At 38.9% G+C, this 22,400-nt stretch overlaps 1 pseudogene; it reads right to left on the bottom strand.

Moving 5' to 3' along the window:
- Nucleotides 1–3,695: 3,695 nt before the first annotated feature.
- On the bottom strand, nt 3,696–17,750 carry LOC130222121 (gastrula zinc finger protein XlCGF8.2DB-like; annotated as a pseudogene).
- Nucleotides 17,751–22,400: the final 4,650 nt, after the last annotated feature.

The following is a 22,400-nucleotide window of genomic DNA, read 5'->3' as shown; positions in this document are numbered from 1 at the left end:
AAATGTTGAAGATGAGAGCCAATCCGAGCGATAAGTGGGTATTTCAATTACATGATATAACGTAAACAGTTAAGTGTTTGTTGAAATTGGCTTAACAGAGTAACTTGTAAGGCTTCAGTACAGTATTTATGTAAAACACGTCATAGTTGTTTTTAAATATTAATGTATTTAAAATTGCATGTATATTGAGATTCACGTTGTATAATTTACTAAAGTTTGACCATTTATGAGAGAGATTTGAAAAGGTGGGGAAGGGATTATGAGTGTACAGTATACAGCATGTGGTTTTAAGACCTGAAATGTTCTTGTCCAGTTACTCTTATAGTTTTTCTTTTCTTTTTTGGATAAAAACTTTAAAATTACATATTAGATAAATATTACACACATTCTAGTTTTAAATTAATTTACATAGCTATTGTGTGCTTTATTAAGGGAGTCATTGAGTTAAAATTCCTTTTTTAGTTATAAAATTATTTATTACATTTTTCATGATTTTTTTTTTTCAGATTGAGAAATGCCCATTGCAGTCTTGTGGCCAGAGGACCTTGCTTGGAGGTGTGCTGAAATGCATATGTGGTTTTCACACACAAAAGGTACATTTATGAATCAATATGTGTTTATTATTATTTATTAGAATAGCTTTCCTTCTTCATGATTATATGTATTTTTCTAATTAATTTAAGCAGAGTACTGCCTCTGCTGCTCCAGCACAAACGGTGGAACAACCTGCCCCTTCTGTACCTGCTCAGGAGGTGATGGAGAAGAGACAACCTGAGGCCCAGCCCCAGCCCCCGTCTACTCCACCAGTGGCATCAAAGATTTCTCCGCAATTGTCAATGGTACATTTAAAAAAAAAATCTAAAGAAATGAATAGTTTAGTGTTTCAAGTGTTCAAAGTTCAGTTCAAAGTTAAAACATAAGAGAGAAAAGAACAAAAAGCAATAAAAAAGTTGAGGTGTTGCTAGAGACCTGCTTCTTTTCCACACCTTTTGTACAGTGGGGGGTAGCAGACACTTGCTGATTAGTCGGTTTGAGTTTCTGTGATCTGGATTCCATCACATGGTCAGGTCATGGTCAGGGTTACAGTTTTCAAGCTACATTTCAACATATACACTTCAGAAAATGATATATAATAATACATAACAAATACTAACAGTAAATACTTTGTTTTAATTTTAAGTGGAAGCTAAAATTTGTACTTTTTCTAAACAACAAGTCTGTAAGAGGTATTATTTAGAAAAAGTACTAATTTAAATTAAAAAAAATTCTAAAAAAAATTCTAAAAAAAAAATTATATATATATATATATATATATATATATATATATATATATATATATATATATATATATATATATATATATATTTAAATTTTTTTTTGCTACCACAGTATGTCTGATATAATATTTTTTCTTTTGAAGAAAGTCTTATTTGTTTTATTTTGAATAAATATTTCAAGGTCAATATTATTAACCCCTTTAAGCTCATTTTTGTTTCGATAGTCTAAAGAACAAACCATCATTATCCAATAACTTGCCTAATTACCCTATCCAGTTTGGTTAACCCAATTAACCAAGTTAAGCCTTTAAATGTCACTTGAAGCTGTATAGAAGTGTCTTGAAAAATATCTAGTCAAATATTATTTACTGTCATCATGGCAAAGATAAAAGAAATCAGTTATTAGAAATGAGTTATTAAAACTATTATGATTAGAAATGTGATTTAAAAAATCTTCTCTCCGATAAACAGAAATTGGAGAGAAAAAAAAAAAACAAGGCGGCTAATAATTCAGGCTTCAACTGTAAATAACACATAGTGTGATGTTGTAATATACAATATATGTTTTTGTTGAAATGCATGATGTAATAATAGTACAGTAATACTGTATATAACAATGCAATAATTTATTCCTTTGGTAGTAAAAAAATATTTGTTTGCATATTGCTCCATGATCCAGAAAACTGTCATTTTAATCAAAATCTAATGTGTCACATTTATTTGCAATGAACCTGTTGTCTAATTAAATCTATTCTAACTTATATCTTATTTCTTCCTGTAAAAGTAGCAGAGGGTGGTGATAAAAAACAGCTTGAACCTGAAATCTGTAGAGAAAACAAACTGATTGTACAACAAAGATATAGAAAGATAGTTTGTCATTGCTTGAAATGTAATGTGATATACACTAATGTTCAAAAAAATGGAATTGTTAAAATATAAAAGCTTCATATTAATCATATATAAAAAGAATTCTATTGTGTTTGATTTGCTCATACATAAGGTAGATTTTATTTGATTTTCTGTGCTGCTCATGAAACATTCCTTTATATTTTGGGGAAACAGTAAAAACGTTTTCAAGGATAGAATAACATAAATTATTCTTTATTTATTTAATTTACCTATATTATTAATTCACATTATTCCAGTTTTTACTGTATATTTGACCAAATAAATGTAGCCTTCATAAACATAATTAAAACCTAAAAAAATACATCGAGCAGATCCCAAACGTTTGAACAGTAGTGTACATTTTGCCATTGTGAACACAGTGTTTTTAATGAAATGTTTTTTGTCTTGCCCTTTTTGAGTTCACCAAACCAAGATTTTCCGGATCCCACCATTTCTGCAGCAAAGCCAAATCTTAGTGTGGCTAAAAGACCATCACAGGTTGACGTCCAGCCCAGTTCAGCAGTGTGTAGTGCTTCTACACCAAGCACGGCTGTAAGTATTGTCATAATCCACATAGTTTTCTAAGAGAATTTGGTATAAGCATTATTTTTACATAAATTTGTATTTTTTTATTAAGTACAGTTACATTAAATCTCAATATAACATTTCTGTAATATTCTTTTAGTGCATAAAATCATATATATTAAAAAAAAGGACCATTCTATAAACTTTTTGTTCTGCATATAAGCTCTGTGACAAAATTTTACAGTTTAGCAGCAGTCATTCATTTCCAATGTTTTATAAAACATTAATGTTCAAATAAAGTAATGGTTGCAAAAAATTCTGAGTTAATGTTACTTATAGATATATTTTTACAAAATGTACTTTGTTATACTGCTTGGTTGTACAGACACAGGACCTGTTTCTGCCCCCGTCCTCACATCCATTGCGGCAGTGACCAGCTCCACAGAGCCGTCCAGCATTGTCTCAGTAAGTAATTTCATCTTTTCTGTCCAAAAAAGGTCATTTAGTTTGCATATTTGCTGCCCCAGCTGAATTCACACAAAGTGGTTTTAAGACCTGTCAATTAAATCAACTTGATGTTAATTAACTAAGCATGATATATGTATAACAAAATAAAGAGGAAAAAATAAAGCAAAGAATGACAAAAATTAATCCTTCTGCTGTTGATATTTTATCTTCACAGTAGTAAAAGAAAAAAATGTGGATGGAAAAGAAGTAGAAAGAAAAAAGAGAAATAACTATATTGGAAAATACTTATGTGTCTTTAGGGGAAATGTTTATTGGTAAAATTATATTAATGTTTTTTGGAATTGAAATACATAATAATCACTTAAAATCAAAGGTATTTAGATTATAATCAAGATAACATCATGTGAAGTCTACTCACTCAAATATGTAAGGTGCATTTACATTACCAGACTAAATGTTTTATCTGTTTTAGATTAGATTAAACTTTATTGTCATTACACATGTACAAGTTACACAATTACACAAGTACAAGGCAACGAAATGCAGTTTAGGTCTAACTAGCAGTGCAATAGCAGCAAGTGCAGGATATAGGTATAAGTTCTAAAGTGCAGTTTATAGAAAAACTATGGTGATATTTACAGATGGATGTACTATGAACATTATATACAGGTTGTATTAGCTATGAACAGAGATTTACAATAAATGAATATATGTACAGGATGCTATTAATAATCAGAATTCTTCTATTTTCCTTTGCAGACTGCACCTTCTGGGTCATTGCTGCAATCTCCATCCGCTGTTCCACTTCCTCGCCTTTGGGCTGAAACCTTGCCACCAGAGGACCACAAGAGGATTGCCAGCAGGCTTTTAAAATGGGGTCCAAAGGAAAGCCAGAGCTTCGTAACAACCTCCAAGTCTGGTATTACACTCCACAGCCTGCACTTACATACAATCAGGCTCCAGCTCCAGCCAGATTTTTCTGTCACTTTTGCTGTGGATGCCATACAAGCTGTGGAGGGTCAAAGTCCTTTGCCCTAATCCTGCATGTGGACAGCATCAGCTGACAGGTGGAGGTCTTTACAAAAGGGCACGGCAGGTTCTGGACATCGACAGGATGTACAACATGGTTACAGAAACCCTCATCTGTACCAAGTGCAAAGCCCCGCATGTGTCCTGGAGTCAGACTGTCCTGCAGCAGCTGGATCTTGGCCATCGCTCAGAGTTTCGGGTCATTCTCACGCAGCGAGTAATTGAACACCTTTATTCCTCATGCAGTTGTTAACCTATCATCACAGATATATGAAAATACTTTACAAATTATATATATATCTATATGTAAGTGGTGGCCCGTTATGAGACTCTTAAAAAAAATATTGCCATTAATCTATTTTCAAAGTTGGGTTGGGAGCTGGGTCTATTCTACGCAAGCTATGATGACTTTCACCTTGATATTTTAGCGTGGATGTATACCTGACCAGTGAGCCGTCTGAGAAAAAAAGTGCCCTTCTAAATCAAATCAGCAGGATGCCCTTCTGGATCTTTCACATACTTCGAAGACACTACTGACTATGTCTACATGGACATCTGTAATCTAGCCTTAATAGACAATAATATTGTGGCTGATTAAGCAGAGAAAATAAAAAGAAGAGACATCAAATAAAAACTTTGTGAACGGATCGCCATATTTACCTTCTCCGACTCCACACTTATGAAGGGGAACACCACGCCATCACTTTTCTTTCTAATTCATACGATTCTCAAATTCTGTCACATGTATAAATGTATGCACAACAATATAATGAAGTTGTTTACGTGAAGTGCTTTTATTTAAGTTTCCTGTAATTTTGGGTGACTTTAACTGCAGTTCCACATTCACTCATGAACATTTCATTCATGCCCCTGTGACACACTGGGACGCAAACAGGGAGGAAGGACTGGTGAGAGTGTTATGGAATTTAATAACGCTAGCCAAATGGAAAGAAAAAAACTTCTGCATTTAGCGGTGTGTGTGTGTGCGGTCCTTTACTGACAGCCGCATGTGTGGATCGGAAAATATGCCGAAAAGTCTACATGAAGGTAGTAGTTTGATTGCAGTGTTTACTTCAGTAATGCCACTAATATATGCATACTCCACATGTCTTAGTTCCATTTCTGTTCAGTTCAGTTATGACTTTAGTCAGATTAAAGTAAACAAAAATCGCTGTTTGGAGCTTATGTAACCCTACAGTTAAAAATTCATGTTTAACTGAATAAATAGTTAGTAAACACAAGTATCTTACTCAACATCATTTATTTTTTTCATCATCAATTATCATAGTAGATCAGTTTCTCAAGCAGTTTGTGATGCATTTTGGAAACAGGAGATGAGCCCCTGGTCCAATGCGCAACCTGGCTTGAGAAACCCGTTCTCAAAGACTTATTATTTGGGTAGCAAACATATTCTGAATGCCTTCTGCAGAATTCAAAAGAGCTATTTTAATCTAGATTAATTCCAAGATTAGTGTGAGATTAATCTAGATTTAAAAATCTTTTTTTTTTTTTAAGAACCATCAGAATGTTAAGAATTAAACAACTTATTACTCTTAAATCATGATGGAATTAGCATGTAAGCTAAAAAAATCACTCATGTTCTCATTCACAATAGCGACACTGGGTTTCCCCATACACCAACTTATTTGTTGTAATGTGGGAGTTTTCACATAAGCGTATCTTTAAAGGCAACCAGTTATCTACAGAAAGTTTAATTGTCTTCCTATAGAAAACTTGTTTCTTTTCTCAAATTAGTCCATCAAATGAATTTGTAGTGTTTTGAAACCAAAGTCTTTATTTGTTACCCACAACACATCAAGATTTGATCAAGTCAAAATCTCATAATCTGACACAAATCTGATCTGTCGTAATGGCAAATGACATTGTGTAGTCTGAACAGGGCTTTATGGAGTCTGCATCAGTCGCTCACTGTCATTATGGCGAGTTCACACTGCACGAGTTTAGGCAAACTTTCATTCGCCAACAAGTTTTGTGAAATTGCGGACAAAAGCCCAAAACTGGAGGCAAATCAGTGTTTGTTCATGCGAGTGACAATCAAATGATGTGAATTATCAAAAACACAATCTAAGGGTGTAGGACAGTTTCTCCTCCCTAATCTTTCTAATTTTCTTTTCAGTGCCGACCTTTTCATGGAAGTGTGCAATGTGCAAAAATATGGTTATCGGTTCATTATAAAGTTAAAACTCTTACAACCTGGTACTGGGCTGTGACCCCTGATCTACACTACAAAAAACATCTTCACCCCTCTTCAGTTATTGAGTTTAAATCTTCAGGTGTTCAAAGGGTTTCATTTTCAGTAACTTGATATGTATTCAAGAGTACACACTTGTTTGGCATGCTGTCCTGGGAGAGAGCCCTAAGCTCCGCTGGACAAGGTCTCAGTGTTAAGGACTCTGCTCTCCATTGTGAACCTTCATGTGAGTGCTGAGGCTTCTTTTACATTTAAAGCCCTTTCCACACTCACTGCATCTAAAACGATCCTCTCCTGAGTGAGACTTCATGTGTTTCCTAATGGAGTCTTTGCGTGTGAGAGTCTTTCCACACTCATCACATGTGAACACTATGGTTCCAGTATGACCATTCATGTGGTTCATGAGGCTAGCTTTAGTTGTGAAGCTCTTTCCACACTGAGAACATGCAAACGGCTTCTCTCCGGTGTGAGTTATCGTGTGGTATTTGAGTGTGTTTTACATCTGAAACTTTTACCACACTCTGTGCATGTGTAAGGTTTCTCTCCTGTATGAATCCTATTGTGGATCTCAAGGTCTTGCTTTTGAGCAAAACTTTTCCCACACTGTGTGCAAGTAAACATTCTGCCTCCATTGTGAGTTCTCATGTGGACTTCAAGGTTGCTATTTTGCTTGAAACTCTTTCCACACTGAAGGCAAGAGTAAGGCTTCTCCCCAGTGTGAATTCTCATGTGCACTGCCAAGTTTCCTGCATGATAGAAGCTTTTTCCACACTGTTCGCATGTGTACAGCCTCACTCCAGTGTGAATTCTCATGTGCTGTGCAAAGTTTCCTGTAGTATAGAAGCGTTGTCCACACTGTTGGCATGTGTACGGGCTTTCTCCAGTGTGAGTTCTCATGTGGACTTTAAGGTTGCCATTTTGCTTAAAACTCTTTCCACACTGAGGGCAAGAGTACGGCTTCTCCCCAGTGTGAATTCTCATGTGCACTACCAAGTTTCCACTAGTACAGAAGCATTGTCCACACTGTTGGCATGTGTAGGGCTTCTCTCCAGTGTGAACTCTCATGTGGACTTGAAGGTTGTTTTTTTGACTGAAACGGTTTCCACATTGACGACAAGTAAAATTACACGCAGATTTGGATTTCCGAGGTCTTCCGCGTGATGAAGTCTTTTTAGTCAGTGTGGGTTTTTCATCAGTTGTTATTTCTTGGTTTTTCTCTAACTGTTTCTCTTCCATTTCATTCAGTTGATGAGTCTCTTCTTTCAGCACCATCAGCTCTTAAAAAAACAACAAAAAAAGAGTGAACTTTAGTACAAAGGCACAAAGCAACAAGCATGAAATGGATGTTTCACCCAAAAATTAAAATGACCTTACTATTTACTCTCCGTCATGTGGTTTTAAACATTTCCTTTCTTCCGGAACGTAAAGAAAGCCAGCGTTTTTTTAATTTTTATTTTAAATATCTTCTTTTGTGCTCAACAGGATTTAAAAAAAAAAAGGTTTAAAACCACACAAGGGAGAGTGTGACGAGGCGTGATGGAATACAGGTCACTAAGAATATGGCAGAGCACTTATGTGCAAAATGTAATTTATTGACAGTAGGGGTGTAACGATTTATCGTGGTACGATTTATTGCGATGCAAAAATGTCACAATATCCATCGTGGCGTTATGACGATTTTATTACCATATGACGTCCGTTTTCTCTTATTAGTGAACTGCTGTCACATGTAAGTTCAGATTGCTTGAACTAGCAGCAGTAACGTTGCCAGGTCAAGATGAATGGAGTTGAAATACACTATGGCCCATCCTCTCAAAGTCGGACGTCTGGCAACATTTCGGTTTTACCGTCATTGCTTTAGACTCGTCCGCTTCTTGACACGCATACTGGGTCAAACACAACCGAAGTCTTCACATTGTTTTACATACTTTGCTCAGCGACATGCATACCTCCTAATGGTGTTGAAAGAGTCACATACTGTGTTTACAAGGTACAATTCACCCAAAAATGTCATTTCTGTCTTCATGTAATTATGTATTCACGGCCGCAAAATCACACACGACGTGCGCTCACTGCGCTGCTGTCACGGATTGGTCAGGCTCTCACGATCCCCACTCACGAAGATCACCATCACCTGACTTCTAATGAGCACACAGCTGCATCACATTCACGAGCACCAGATAAAAGCACAGCACTCCAGTCGCTCATTGTCCGGGCTCGTCTCGACGAAAGCGGACAACTGAGCGACCACTCAGCGTAGTCATCCTCAGCTAAAACAAACGCTTTACTTACCTGTTCTCTTTGTATTCCTCCTAGTCTTCCTGGTCCACCCGAATCGTCCTGTCTTCCAGTCCTTCCAAGTCTGTGTCATCCTCTGTCAGCTGTATCTGGTGTGTGCTGTCCATCCTCGTGTATTCCTGTTACCCAGCCACGGAGGAAAAGACCCCAACATCATTCCTGATCCTCCTGGCTATCCTTCATGTGCTCCTTGTTGTCATTTAATAAACACCCTAACGTTTCCTTACCTCTGTCTCCTGTCCGCTTCATAACAGAAGCCCGGACCCATAACGACGACAACATGAGCACCCCCGATCACTTTCAAGAGCTGGTGGACCAGTTGAAGCGGATTCTACAGCCACCAGCTCCACTTTCCAACGCGCCACCAGCACCGAGCACTTCCGCCTCCACAGTTTCTTCTTCGGCCCTTCCTTCCAGTCCCATGGCCCGACCAGCGCCCTACTCAGGCGGAGCGGGGGAGTGCAATGGTTTTCTGTTACAATGTTCCCTCATATTCGAAATGCAACCTTCTCTATATCCCACAGATAAGTCAAAGATCGCCTACATCGTATCACTACTCTCTGGGCCTGCACTTAAATGGGCTGAGACGATCTGGAACCAAGCCGGGCCGGTCATGAATTCCATCACTACCTTCACGGAGTATTTCAAAGAGGTGTTTGGACGTTCTGATGGGGAAGTAGCCGCTGGAGAGCAGCTGTATCATCTAAAGCAAGGTACTCTATCTACACAGGAATATGCTCTCCGGTTTCGCACTCTAGCAGCTGCAAGTGGATGGAATGAGAGATCGTTGTTGACCACGTACCGGCTCGGCTTGGAACCCACTCTCCGAATCCAGCTGGCCACATTAGATGATACTATGGGTCTGGAGAGATTCATCCAACATTCTCTCCGATGTTCCGATCGTCTCCGTTCCTATCAACAGGACACCATCACCCCCTCGTCTGCACTCCTCCAATCGCCTGAGTCAACAGCCTCTCCAGAACCAGAACCCATGATAATAGAGTCTGGAAGACTGACATCAGCGGAACGACAGAGGAGGCTGACCCGGGGTCTGTGTCTATACTGCGGTGTCAGTGGACACACCCGTATGGAGTGTCCCCTTCGTCCCATTCGGACTTCAGTGAGTGTATTCAGTACGAATATTGAACAATGTAAACCACTTACTACCACCGTACAAATAACTACTGCCTCTATTTCTCTCCTTGTCACAGCCCTCATCGACTCCGGGTCAGCAGGGAACTTCATCTCCCAATCCCTCTGTCGTCAACTCCACCTACGTACTGAGGCGTCCTCGCATATATACCAGATACAACCGATAACCCAGTGCACTCGATCTTCGACCCGTATCCATCGACAATGCGAAGACATCCTTCTTCAAGTGGGGTTGTTACATCAAGAGAGGATTCAATTTCTGGTTCTGGAGGGTGCAAATATGGACATCATTCTAGGGCGCCCGTGGCTGGTGAAGCACGATCCCATCATCTCTTGGGGCACAGGAGAGATAAAGAAATGGGGATCTGGATGTACACCTACCTGTTTTCCAAATCTCCCTCTTCAAGGTCGGAACCCCATTTCTTTGTTTACAACATCGGTCGAGAGTCCTCCTGAGAAGCAGTCTATCCACATTCCTAAGGAGTACAGCTCCTTTCATGATGTCTTCTGCCCCAAGAGAGCTTCCCAGCTACCGCCGCATCGGCCATGGGACTGCGCGATCGACCTAGTTCCAGATGCCCAGTTGCCAAGAGGTAGGATCTACCCGCTCTCGCTTCCAGAGAATCAGGCAATGGAAGATTACATAAGGGAGGCTCTGAGTCAGGGGTACATACGTCACTCAAAATCACCAGCCGCCTCAAGCTTCTTCTTTGTGGCCAAGAAGGACGGAGGGCTGCGTCCATGCATCGACTACAGGGTCCTAAATAACGGTACAGTAAAATACCGATATCCCCTTCCTCTGGTACCAGCCGCTTTGGAACAGCTCCGAGAAGCTAAAGTCTTCACTAAATTGGACCTCCGCAGCGCGTATAATCTGATAAGAATACGTGAGGGGGACCAATGGAAGACAGCATTCGTGACCCCTACTGGCCACTATGAATATGAGGTCATGCCTTACGGTCTGGTCAACGCCCCCTCCGTATTCCAAAACTTCATTCATGAAGTCCTCCGGGAGTTTCTTCACCACTTTGTAATAGTGTACATAGATGACATCCTCATTTACTCCCGGAGTGAGGCCGAACATCGCCAACACGTTGCGGAGGTCCTACACACATTGAGAGAACATCACCTCTACCTCAAAGCGGAGAAATGCTCATTCCACCAGAAGTCGATTCATTTCTTGGGATACATCATTGACCAAACCGGTATACGTATGGATGGGAAGAAAATTGAGGCTGTTCTATCCTGGTCAGAACCCACTTCCATTAAGGAGCTCCAGAGGTTTCTTGGGTTTGCTAACTTTTATAGACGGTTTATCAAGGACTACAGCAGGATTACATCACCTCTCACTAATCTCCTCAAGGGTAAACCCAAAGGACTGGAGTGGACCAAAGAAGCAGCCGCAGCCTTCCGCCTTCTTAAGAAGGAGTTCACAAGGGCCCCACTCCTGACTCATCCTGACCCAAATCTTCCTTTCGTGGTGGAAGTGGACGCATCCACCACCGGCGTCGGGGCAGTATTATCCCAACATCATGATACACCGCCCCGACTGCATCCCTGTGCCTATTTCTCTCGGAAGTTGAGCCCGGCGGAGCAGAATTACAGCATAGGAGACAGGGAGCTTCTAGCAATCAAGCTAGCCTTGGAGGAGTGGCGTCACTGGTTGGAGGGAGCCAAACATCCGTTCCAGGTGATCACAGATCACAAAAACCTCCAATATATCAAAGAGGCCAAGAGACTATGTCCACGTCAAGCCAGATGGTCACTTTTCTTCTCACGTTTTGATTTCTCCATTTCCTATCGTCCAGGACCCAAGAATCTAAGAGCAGACGCTCTCTCTCGTTTACACGAGCATCACGATCATGAAGAACTCCCAACGAAGATTCTTCCCGAACACATCTCCATTTGTCCGATCACCTGGAACGCTCCTCCAGTCGTTGCCACTCCGGAAGCCCCTGCTCCGCCGGGATGCCCTCCTCATCGGCAGTTCATACCACCTGAACACCGGGTAGATCTGATCCACTCCTTACATACCTCGCTAGGCACTGGACATCCAGGGATCAACAATACTCTCTCGCTAGTATCCCAACGATTCTGGTGGCCAAACATGGCAAGGGATGTGAGGCAATATGTTCAGGGCTGTAAGGACTGTGCCCAATCCAAGAGCCCACGTCATCTACCCGCTGGAAAGCTCCATCCCTTGCCGATTCCGAACCGTCCCTGGTCACACCTAGGAGTGGACTTTATCACTGACCTCCCCTCGTCAGAAGGTAATACCTGTATTCTAGTCATCGTAGATAGATTCTCAAAGTTTGTCAAACTAATCCCTCTGAAAGGTCTTCCCACAGCCTTTGAAACAGCCGACAATATCTTTAATCAAGTCTTCAGGTCATTTGGTATTCCAGAAGATATTGTGTCGGACAGAGGTCCACAGTTCATCTCACGTCTATGGAAAGCCTTCTTCAAGCTCCTAGGTGTGGCCGTCAGCCTCTCTTCTGGATATCATCCCCAAACCAACGGGCAGACAGAGAGGAAGATTCAGGAGGTGGGACGGTTCCTGAGGACCTTCTGCAGTGGTCACCAGAGCTCCTGGAGCCAGTATTTGGGCTGGGCAGAATATGCCCAAAATTCACTGCGGCAACCCTCCACCGGACTCACGCCATTCCAGTGCGTCCTGGGCTTCCAACCACCGCTCTTTCCCTGGGATGGCGAACCATCTGATGTCCCCGCAGTGGATCACTGGTTCCGGGAGAGCGAGAGAGTCTGGGACGAGGCTCATCAACATCTGCAGAGGGCAGTCCGTCGAAGCAAGGTAACCGCCGATAGAAGAAGGTCTGAAGAACCCAGATACACACCCGGACAAAAGGTGTGGCTATCCACCCGGGACATACGCATGCGACTGCCCTCTCGCAAGTTAAGTCCCCGATTTGTTGGTCCCTTCACCATCGTGGAACAGGTTAACCCCGTCACCTACAAACTACAATTACCCTCTCACTACCGTATTCACCCTACATTCCACGTATCACTCCTGAAACCCTATCACGATCCTGTTCTTCCCTCCACAGAGCCTGACCACGAAGAGGAACCCCCTCCTCCACTGCTCCTAGAAGAAGGAGCCGTCTACGCAGTGAAGGAGATCTTGCGTTCCCGACGTCGTGGTGGCCAGTTGGAGTACCTGGTGGACTGGGAAGGGTACGGCCCCGAAGAAAGGACATGGGTTCCCAGAGCTGATATTCTCGATCCTAGTCTCATGGTGGAGTTTCATGAGAGCCACCCTGAGTTCCCAGCGCCTAGAGGCAGAGGGAGACCACCACGGCGTCGGAGGTGTCGGCCCTCAGGAGCGGGCCCTGGGGAGGGGGGTACTGTCACGGATTGGTCAGGCTCTCACGATCCCCACTCACGAAGATCACCATCACCTGACTTCTAATGAGCACACAGCTGCATCACATTCACGAGCACCAGATAAAAGCACAGCACTCCAGTCGCTCATTGTCCGGGCTCGTCTCGACGAAAGCGGACAACTGAGCGACCACTCAGCGTAGTCATCCTCAGCTAAAACAAACGCTTTACTTACCTGTTCTCTTTGTATTCCTCCTAGTCTTCCTGGTCCACCCGAATCGTCCTGTCTTCCAGTCCTTCCAAGTCTGTGTCATCCTCTGTCAGCTGTATCTGGTGTGTGCTGTCCATCCTCGTGTATTCCTGTTACCCAGCCACGGAGGAAAAGACCCCAACATCATTCCTGATCCTCCTGGCTATCCTTCATGTGCTCCTTGTTGTCATTTAATAAACACCCTAACGTTTCCTTACCTCTGTCTCCTGTCCGCTTCATAACAGCTGCTGACCGTGAGCTGTTACTACAGAGAGGGCGGGCGCGCGCCCTACTTAATGATAGATGCGCACGCGTCTGGTTTAGTGAACAGAACCTCCATAGGCTGTGAATAACAGGTAATAAAGTTGTAAATAACATTCAGTTTGTGGCACGGAGTGATCGTTAGAGAGTCGCACGCGAAGTATGAACAGCACTTAACAGTGAAAATGAAACCGAAAGCGTGCAAGTCATTCAATGATCATATCGCATTTTAGAGTTATGATTACGACAAGCATTTAATGTTTTTTTCCATAGCGAACACAGTGTTGTGGATGAGAATAAATGTTTAACAGTGTCAGTACAACTATTCTAGCCTATATAATATTGAATATAATGCGATAAGGAATCTGATAATGTCAAATGTCTGATTTTACTAGTGAAGGTCTAATAATATTGTTAATGACAGATTGCGAGCATATGTCTCAAACATAATAATACAACTTCAGAATTATGAATAGTTGTATTCTGATGTCATCACTTTACTGTGCATTAATGACCAGGACAAATTTAAAGTCTGTTCAAGTTCATTATTCAAAGTCTATTCAAAATTTAGCATTTTAACCAACAGTAGACCTACACACAATATTATTGTTGTTTTACCATAAGTCTGAGAAATATCAATAATAACAGCCTACTCATATTCACCTTTATTTTACATCTACAAAATCGTGAGAAAATTTACTTGAATAGAATGCAATTTTTTAAATTTTTGCTCCTTTACTTAAATTTTCCTTAATTTTGTTATTTTCTTAAAGAACAACAAAAAGAAACAAAAGAAATACATTGAAAATTGTTTACTTGGTAATTTTTTAAATAAATCTTTTATTTGCATTTCAGTTTTAATTTTTATTTCAAATATCGTGATACATATCGAATCGTGAACACTATATCGTGATACACATTGTATCGTGAGCTGAGTGTATCGTTACACCCCTAATTGACAGTGTCCGCTCCTCTTTACAGTCCAGCCAAAACTGCTCATATGTACAAATGATATCCATAAAAAAATTAATAAAGTTATCAGTAAAATAAGGAAACAAAAATCAAAACAAACAAACAAGAAAATAAATGTATACATGTAGAAATTACCACTATTTGCCCTCCACTGCAAAAGACTAACTAAAAGACTCCACTAAATTCCCTTCGGTGAGTATTAAAATATTGCACTTTTATAGATGATCACATACATCACATTCAGATAATCTCCAGTATCATAACAGGTGTATTTAACATTAATAATACATCATGTTGACCAATACATGTTTCAGTTCATGTATTTTCACATTACGGTGGTTTTGTATTCCCAGCTCTCCCCAAAAACAGGCAACGTTAAGACAGTCCAGTTGTCAGAGTGATCGCGCATGTGCAGTGCAAAAGTTTAGCGTTATCAAACTTTCTAACCAGCTACCGGAGTTTGCCAGTTGCTTCCGGTAACCTGGACTGCAACACCACACAAACAAACAACGAAAGACGAGATGTTGCAGAAAGACGAAACTTGCAGATAAATTCAATAAATATTCATGTGGATTGAAATTTTTTTAACCTGCTTGGAAGACACGATGGACACAAATCCTGCATGTTCATAGCAAGTGAGCATAATTCACGCTTTTACAGTATTTGTGAGTTTGCATTATTGTATATAACTTATGCAAATGCTTAATGCTCTGTTTGCTGTAAACTGATGAGGAGATGGCGAGATGACTTACTTTGCTACTTGTTTTCATTCATTTGTACTTTTGTCTTTGTTTTCTTGCCTTTGTGCATGTCCTGAGGCTTAGCTGAAGACCTAACATGGTGACAATTTATATACCTGATAAGATGCAGAAATGCCATCTAAAAAGGTGACCTGCTGTTTGTCCAATCAGGGACAATGAAAAGGTAAATATACAAATAATAATGTTAACCCATGGTTTGTGAATGTGAAATGTCTGTTAATGAACACCCAAGATTATTTTTTAACCCCAGGTATAGCATGAGCAGTGTGGAACATGATTACAGATAACCCAGGATTCTGTTTATCCAGGATCAGAATGATCCAGGGTGAACAATTTTTTTGTATATCATCAGCATGCTGCAATCCATTTAAGCAGCAAAAGTAATTTTTAGACTAGTTTGTTGGCCAGTTGTAGTCAGTGCAATGCTAAACGTTATTGTTCCACTATAATTTGTTCGTTTTGCCACATGTCGTCCCACAACAACATCATATAGTTTAGAATACTGTACAATGTTTTATAAGAATGAATGATTTCAGTGTCTGTTTCAATCTGCGTATTTTAAATTGGGGGCATCCACGTTTTCTGACATACTGTAAACCAGGGTTTCTACAGGTTTCACCAAGTTAATTGTAAGACTTTTAAAGACCATTATGAATAAAATTTTAGACTCATAAGGCTAAGGAATTTTTCAAATGGCCCGAATGAAAAAGATTTTTATTAGTCCTATCAAAAAATATATAATTTAATACCTTAAATAATACAATAATAAATGAATAATAAAAAAACAAAATATTTTAGATACTTCTTAGCAAAAGATTTTAAATATTAAAAACAAGCAAGCTTTACTTGTATCCACACACTTTTTTCAACATAAACTTTCTTTAAAATAAAAATAAAAAATGAACAAATGTTTTAAAAACTATAATAAACTAAATCTATGTACAACATCTATCCAGGTCGATGTCCTCAGCAGTAAATACATGGAGCACGTTTAAACAAATGTTATTGTAAGGAAAATAATTAAACCATTATGATAAATAGAGTTAAAATGACCTTTTTGAATAAAAGTTGAAAGTTTTATTGAGATGGATTGTTGGTAATTGTATGGGTTTTGGCCAGATTGGGTAGCAAAACACGAACAAAGGAAAATGAAGACTTGTTTAAAAAAAGATTTAAGACCTACAACACAATATTTCAGAAAACTTAAGACTTTTTAAGACCCCACAGAAACCCTGTTTAAACACAATAGCCCTGGTAATTAGTTATTATAATAACGAAGTAATTCTAACTCAGATACTGTCTGTGAGAACTAGTAACAACTACTAGAAACAAGTTTAAACCTATAAAGTTGATGTAAAAAAAAGGGAATTGTGATCAACGTGACGTTTGCAAATGGAAAGTACAAAGCCAAACACTGTCACTGTAATAGCAGATATCTTCTATGAGAATACTGTAGGTCAAATATCATCAGCTCAGTTAAACTTTATTTAATTTATTGTTTTTGTTTATGTTATAAACCGCCAGTGCTCAAGAATGCTTTACAAACAGTAGGAGAACAAGAAAACGGGAGACTAATAATACATAAAATTAATGACAAAAGACATGAGAACAAGTGACGAAAGAAACTCATTCCTGTCTTTCAATGAGTGCTTATGTGCATTTAGGAGAACTAGGCAGCACACTCAGGGCTGCAAGATGGATTTAATTTAGTATTCTTATTATTAAATATATCTGAATGAGGATCAAATGACTGAGTTGGTCTTTGAGAATGAAAACTAACCTGTTTGTTCCTGCAGATCTTCCTGTTTGACTCTGAATGTTTCTTCAATCTTCACATCTTCACTCTCCTCTTTAATAAACGCCATCTTTATAACAGTGTGGAGATCAGTCGCTTCAGCAGGAGTTTTTCTCTGTGTTTGGACACTTTATCCTGTTTAAAATAAACAAAACAATAAAAATGTTCTGTTTAAATGAATAAAACAATGAACAGAAACAAAATAACTTCTCTTCAACACTTGCTTCAACAGTTTCTTTTAATGAGAGTAATTAACAAAAATACATCAGGTAAAACGTTTCTTTAAAACACTTATTACACACATTTTTTGTTACTTTATTTAAACAATAGCCCTCGGTTACTGAGAATAAAATAGTACTACGTTGTATAAAGGGTTAAAATAATATTTCCAACAGCAGGAACGTAATACAGCACAGGATTAAAAACCTGCAACTTTAATTAAATCGGTTTATATCTGTAAACGTTTTAAAACAAACCTTTCTCCAGTTGAATCACACCGCTAAAGCGGCGCCGCCTGATGACGTCACGCCACGCCAAAATAAAAGTCTTTTTGTTTAGCTTTTTTGCCACTTACTGTTGCAGTCATGACTTATTGATACATTTCTCCCATGTTTTTCACTTTACACTTTATCTAATCTCCCTCTCTCTCTCGCTCAAACTCACACTTCAGAGTTTAAAGTAGATCAAAACCTTTAATCTAAACATTTAAGACAAATTTGATCAACTTTTTAATCCAGTTCATGATGACTTGCATGTCTACAACACATTACTTCCTATTAATATGAGTTCAAATCTCATCCTCATAATTATGATCTCTTCTTTTCTATTTCTACAACTTCATAGGCTTATATAGGGTTTCTTTTTTTCATTTGAATTTGTTGTCTCTTACTATCTGTGTTCCTGCCATTCTTTAGCAATATCTTCAGTAATAATATTTATTTACCTTTACTCACAGAAGCATTAAAGGGGTAGTTCACATAAAAATTACAATTCTGTCATTTACTTATCCTCTACTTTTTCCAAACCTGTTTTAGTTTCTTCGCCTGAATGCAAATGAAGAGAATACAGGAGCAAAAACAGCCACTATTTGGTTCAACAGTTCCTACTTTGGCTGCTTTTGTCAACATTTTCTTGCACACAAAATGTTCTTGGAAGTCGATTACAATTGAACCACTAAAGTCACATGGACTGTTTTCACAATGTTTTTGGTTCCTTTTCTGGACTTTGAGCATCTCTGGACTCTTTCTGTCTATGACAGACGAGGGAGATCTCAGATTTCATCTAAAGTGTCTTCATTTACGTTCTGAAGATGAGCAAAGTTCTCAGGGGATTGAAACAACAGGTAGAGGGACAATCGTTCTCGAGTGCCTAGTGTACACTATAACACATGCCTCCCACCACTGCTGATATACAGCCACATCACACTGCTTTTTAAAATGTATTTTTTTATTGCAAAAACAACAGGCCATTACAACAAGTAGAAATACAAAAACTAATAGAAGGCCATGTAGCTCTGCTTCTAAATGTTTCTAAAAAATAAGTAAATTGAAATAAAGTAAGTAATAAAATCAAATAAGTACTGTAATTATATTATTTGATTCTTATTTTTAGCAACATTTAATTAATTCTTAAATTATAATAAAAAACACTGAAAAAATCCACTCAATTATTAATAAATTCAAATTATGTTAATCTCTGAAATAAAACTGAATAAATGTAGTTAAAAGCATTAATTGATGTGATAGTAATTCTAAAGCAAAATGCAAAAGTAATAAAGTAGTTGAAAGATTTAATTTAAATGCAGTATGCTACTCAAATGTCCTATATTTGACCCACATGTCCAGTAAATATAATTAAACCAAATGTTAAACAAAGCCGTCTGTTTTATTAAACGTTTGTTCTTCAAATCTGATTAAAGCTCCTGTTTACTCATACTCTGCAGATGCAGCCTGATCCCACTGGGAACAACTATTTCATGTTTTGTCAGTTTAGTGGCTAATTCAGAGTTCAGATCTACGAAAATGGAGGATTTTTAAAAGGAGGCACCAAACCTCACCCCTAAACCCAACCATCATTGAGGGATGAGCAAATTAATCATACTAAAATGTACTAATGAGATCCCATACATTCATATGTACAAGCCAAATAAAAAAGTCAGGAATTGCTGTGAGATATAGGGTTAGGGTTAGATTCTTAGGTTACTGTTCAATTACATTGAACAGTCTTTAAAATGAATTCATCAGGTACATCCTGAATCTTTAATTTATTAACTTTTAACTTAAGAGATAAATAAAAACTGACTGATTGTGAAATGTTATTACCATTTTAAATAACTGTGTTGTAGTCTTAGAAGAGCAAACATGTACTGGATAATAATAACGTATGGCTGAATCAAGGGAAATGGCAATATGTGTGGCACATAATAAATGGGTTTGAGTTTTTGTGGTGTCCGAGCGCCATCTGCTGGTTGATGTCGGTAGCGGTAGTGTTGCTTTCAGTTTCACTTTCATTTTGAACTAAACAGCATAAAAACGTACTAACAGTTTAAATCTTTCCATCAAGGGTAATACACTGTAAGCACTATTTTTGTTGACTGATCTGATAAATGTAACAAATTTTCTGTTAAAGAATAGTTTTAATTTGTATAACTGCTCATTCATGATGGCTGAATTTATCAGGATAATAGTATCTGATGCTAAAACACACTGCACAAGATTTACTAGAGAGTAAAAGAGATTTATTTGTGTTATTAAAAAAGAAAGTTCAAAGTAATAGCTTTTATTTGCAGTCTTTTATAACATTGTACATGTATTTATAATGTTTTAAAATATTGCAAATAAAAACTATTATTTAGAACTTTCATTTTTATCAAAGACTTTTTACTACACACCGCTGTTCACAAAACAGATGGAGATTTGAAAATCAATGTAAGAGATAAAGGCTTTATCAGTCTTTACACACCATACAAGGGCCACATAACTCCGAACTAATCTTGAATACAAGGCCCACATAAAATGTATTACTTGGCTCAAGCTTGGTGGAGTTGTGGCACTACTTTGGTTCAGTTCTGGCTAAAAGGATGTAGGCCAGTTCTGGGCTGGGGAACATTAACTGATCTGGGCCACATCTTAGCTGTTGATTTGGGCCAGATCAGGGCCAACGGAAGTTTGTTGACTGGAATAATTTAGCATCTGGTGAAAAACCTGAAACTTTAATCAATCGGTTATATCTGTGTGCTTTATTTTTATGTAAAAGTTTTAAAACACAAACCTTTCTCCAGTTAAATCACAGTGCGAAAGCAGCGCAGCCTTACGATGTCACACGCCGCGCCAAAATAAAAGTCTTTTTGTTTTTTACCAGTTACTGCTGCAGTCATGACTTATTCATACATTTCTCCCTCGTTTTCCACTTTACACATCTGCTCTCTCTCTCTCTCTCTCTCTCTCTCTCTCTCTCTCTCAGGATTGTGGGTAGTGGGAGGAGTTTCAGGGGTTTGGAACACGCTTTTGAGAGTTTGTTTCACTAACTTATCAATTATCATATATATTTTTGTTTTTCGTATTTTGTTTTTTCTAAGAGTTAATAGTATAGTCCTAAATTATATTATAGTTGCTGTTTTTTGCCGACCAAGGTTGGTAAACTCCGACAATGGGGTCAAGCAAGGATTTCTCGCTTTTGACGCTCAAACATGGATTTAAATGCATTTCTGATGATTCCATATCTGTGGAGGATGTGTTGGTTGCAGTCAGTGAAAAGGTTGGTGGACAGAACATTAAATCAGCTTCTAGAATGAATAAAGCAGTTGTTGTTTTTCTCACCGAAGTCAGAAAAGTTGATGATCTCATTTAAAGTGGAATCACAATCAATGATATTTTTGTGCCGGTAATGCCGCTGTCGAGCCCAGCAAAAAAAATTGTACAATCAAATGTACCTCCGTTCATTTAGAATGAAGCCATTCAAAGAGTGCTCGAAAGATACGGAAAGCTATCCGGTAGAGTGAACGCTGGCGCGTCTATGCTGCCGCTGCTCTCCGGGTATTTTATGTTGTTTTATCTATTTTAACTGTCTTAAGTCAATTTCTTAAAGTATATTCTTTTAAGATTTCATACTTTAAGATTTCACCGGCGAACTCTGTAATATTGGCTGTGGGGTGGAGCTGCGATGACAATCTTCAATGACAACTATGTGGATTAACAGTGTGTGGTTTGTGCTTGCCTGGACTGTCCTGTGTCTATCATCCATCGACAGCGCTTCTCCAGTATACTGCAGCCGAACTTCTAAAATTCAGCCTATATCCACACAATCCACCTTCACCTTATCTGTTTCAGCACCCGGACATCCTACATTTGCCTCGAAGGAAATATATCCACCGTGGCTCTCGTCGGAACTTTCAATATGACGAACCCAACTCCATAAAGTCATTTTGGTCAACTTCTCGACGTCCACCGAGGAATATCCGCTGCCGCACTGATTAGTGTGTTGACCCGCCTGACCAGATCGGCAAACACAGCTGTCAAACCCAGCACTAATGTCAACTTTGGTCTTTTTAACATCTGCTCGCTTTCGAGTAAGGGGTATCTTGTGCAGGACCTCCTCTCTGAGTTTGACTTTTTATGCTTAACTGAAACTTGGCAGCAGCCAAATGACTTTAGTTGCTTAAATGATGCTACCCCACCGGGGTTTGTTTATATTTCTCAACCGCGTGACTGTGGCAGAGGAGGCGGTCTCGCGATAATTCACCACGAGAAATGGAGGATCGCGTCAGTAAGCGTTCCTACCTGCCAATCATTTGAGGTAACTGTATGTCAGCTCACTGGACCTGCTCCCACAATCATTGCCGTTTTGTACCGCCCACCAAAGCCAAATAACGAATTTATTGCTGACTTTGCGGCATTCATGACTCATCTTTCTACACTCTCGCCCAACATAATACTTCTTGGAGATTTTAACATTCATATGGACATTAACTACAATACTCTCACTAAAGATTTCACATCCTGTTTAGATAGTTTTGAACTTCAACAATACGTAGACTTTCCCACACATGATAAAGGTCATATTCTGGACTTGATCTGCTGTTCTGGTGTTACACCTGATAACTGTAAAGCTGACTCCTTCCCTTTCTCTGATCATATGCTACTTTCATTCAGTGTTAATCTCTCACTTTCCAAAT

This window comes from Danio aesculapii, chromosome 4, assembly GCF_903798145.1.
Source record: "Danio aesculapii chromosome 4, fDanAes4.1, whole genome shotgun sequence".
Classification (NCBI taxonomy): domain Eukaryota; kingdom Metazoa; phylum Chordata; class Actinopteri; order Cypriniformes; family Danionidae; genus Danio; species Danio aesculapii.
This window is presented reverse-complemented; position numbering and strand designations above follow the sequence as displayed.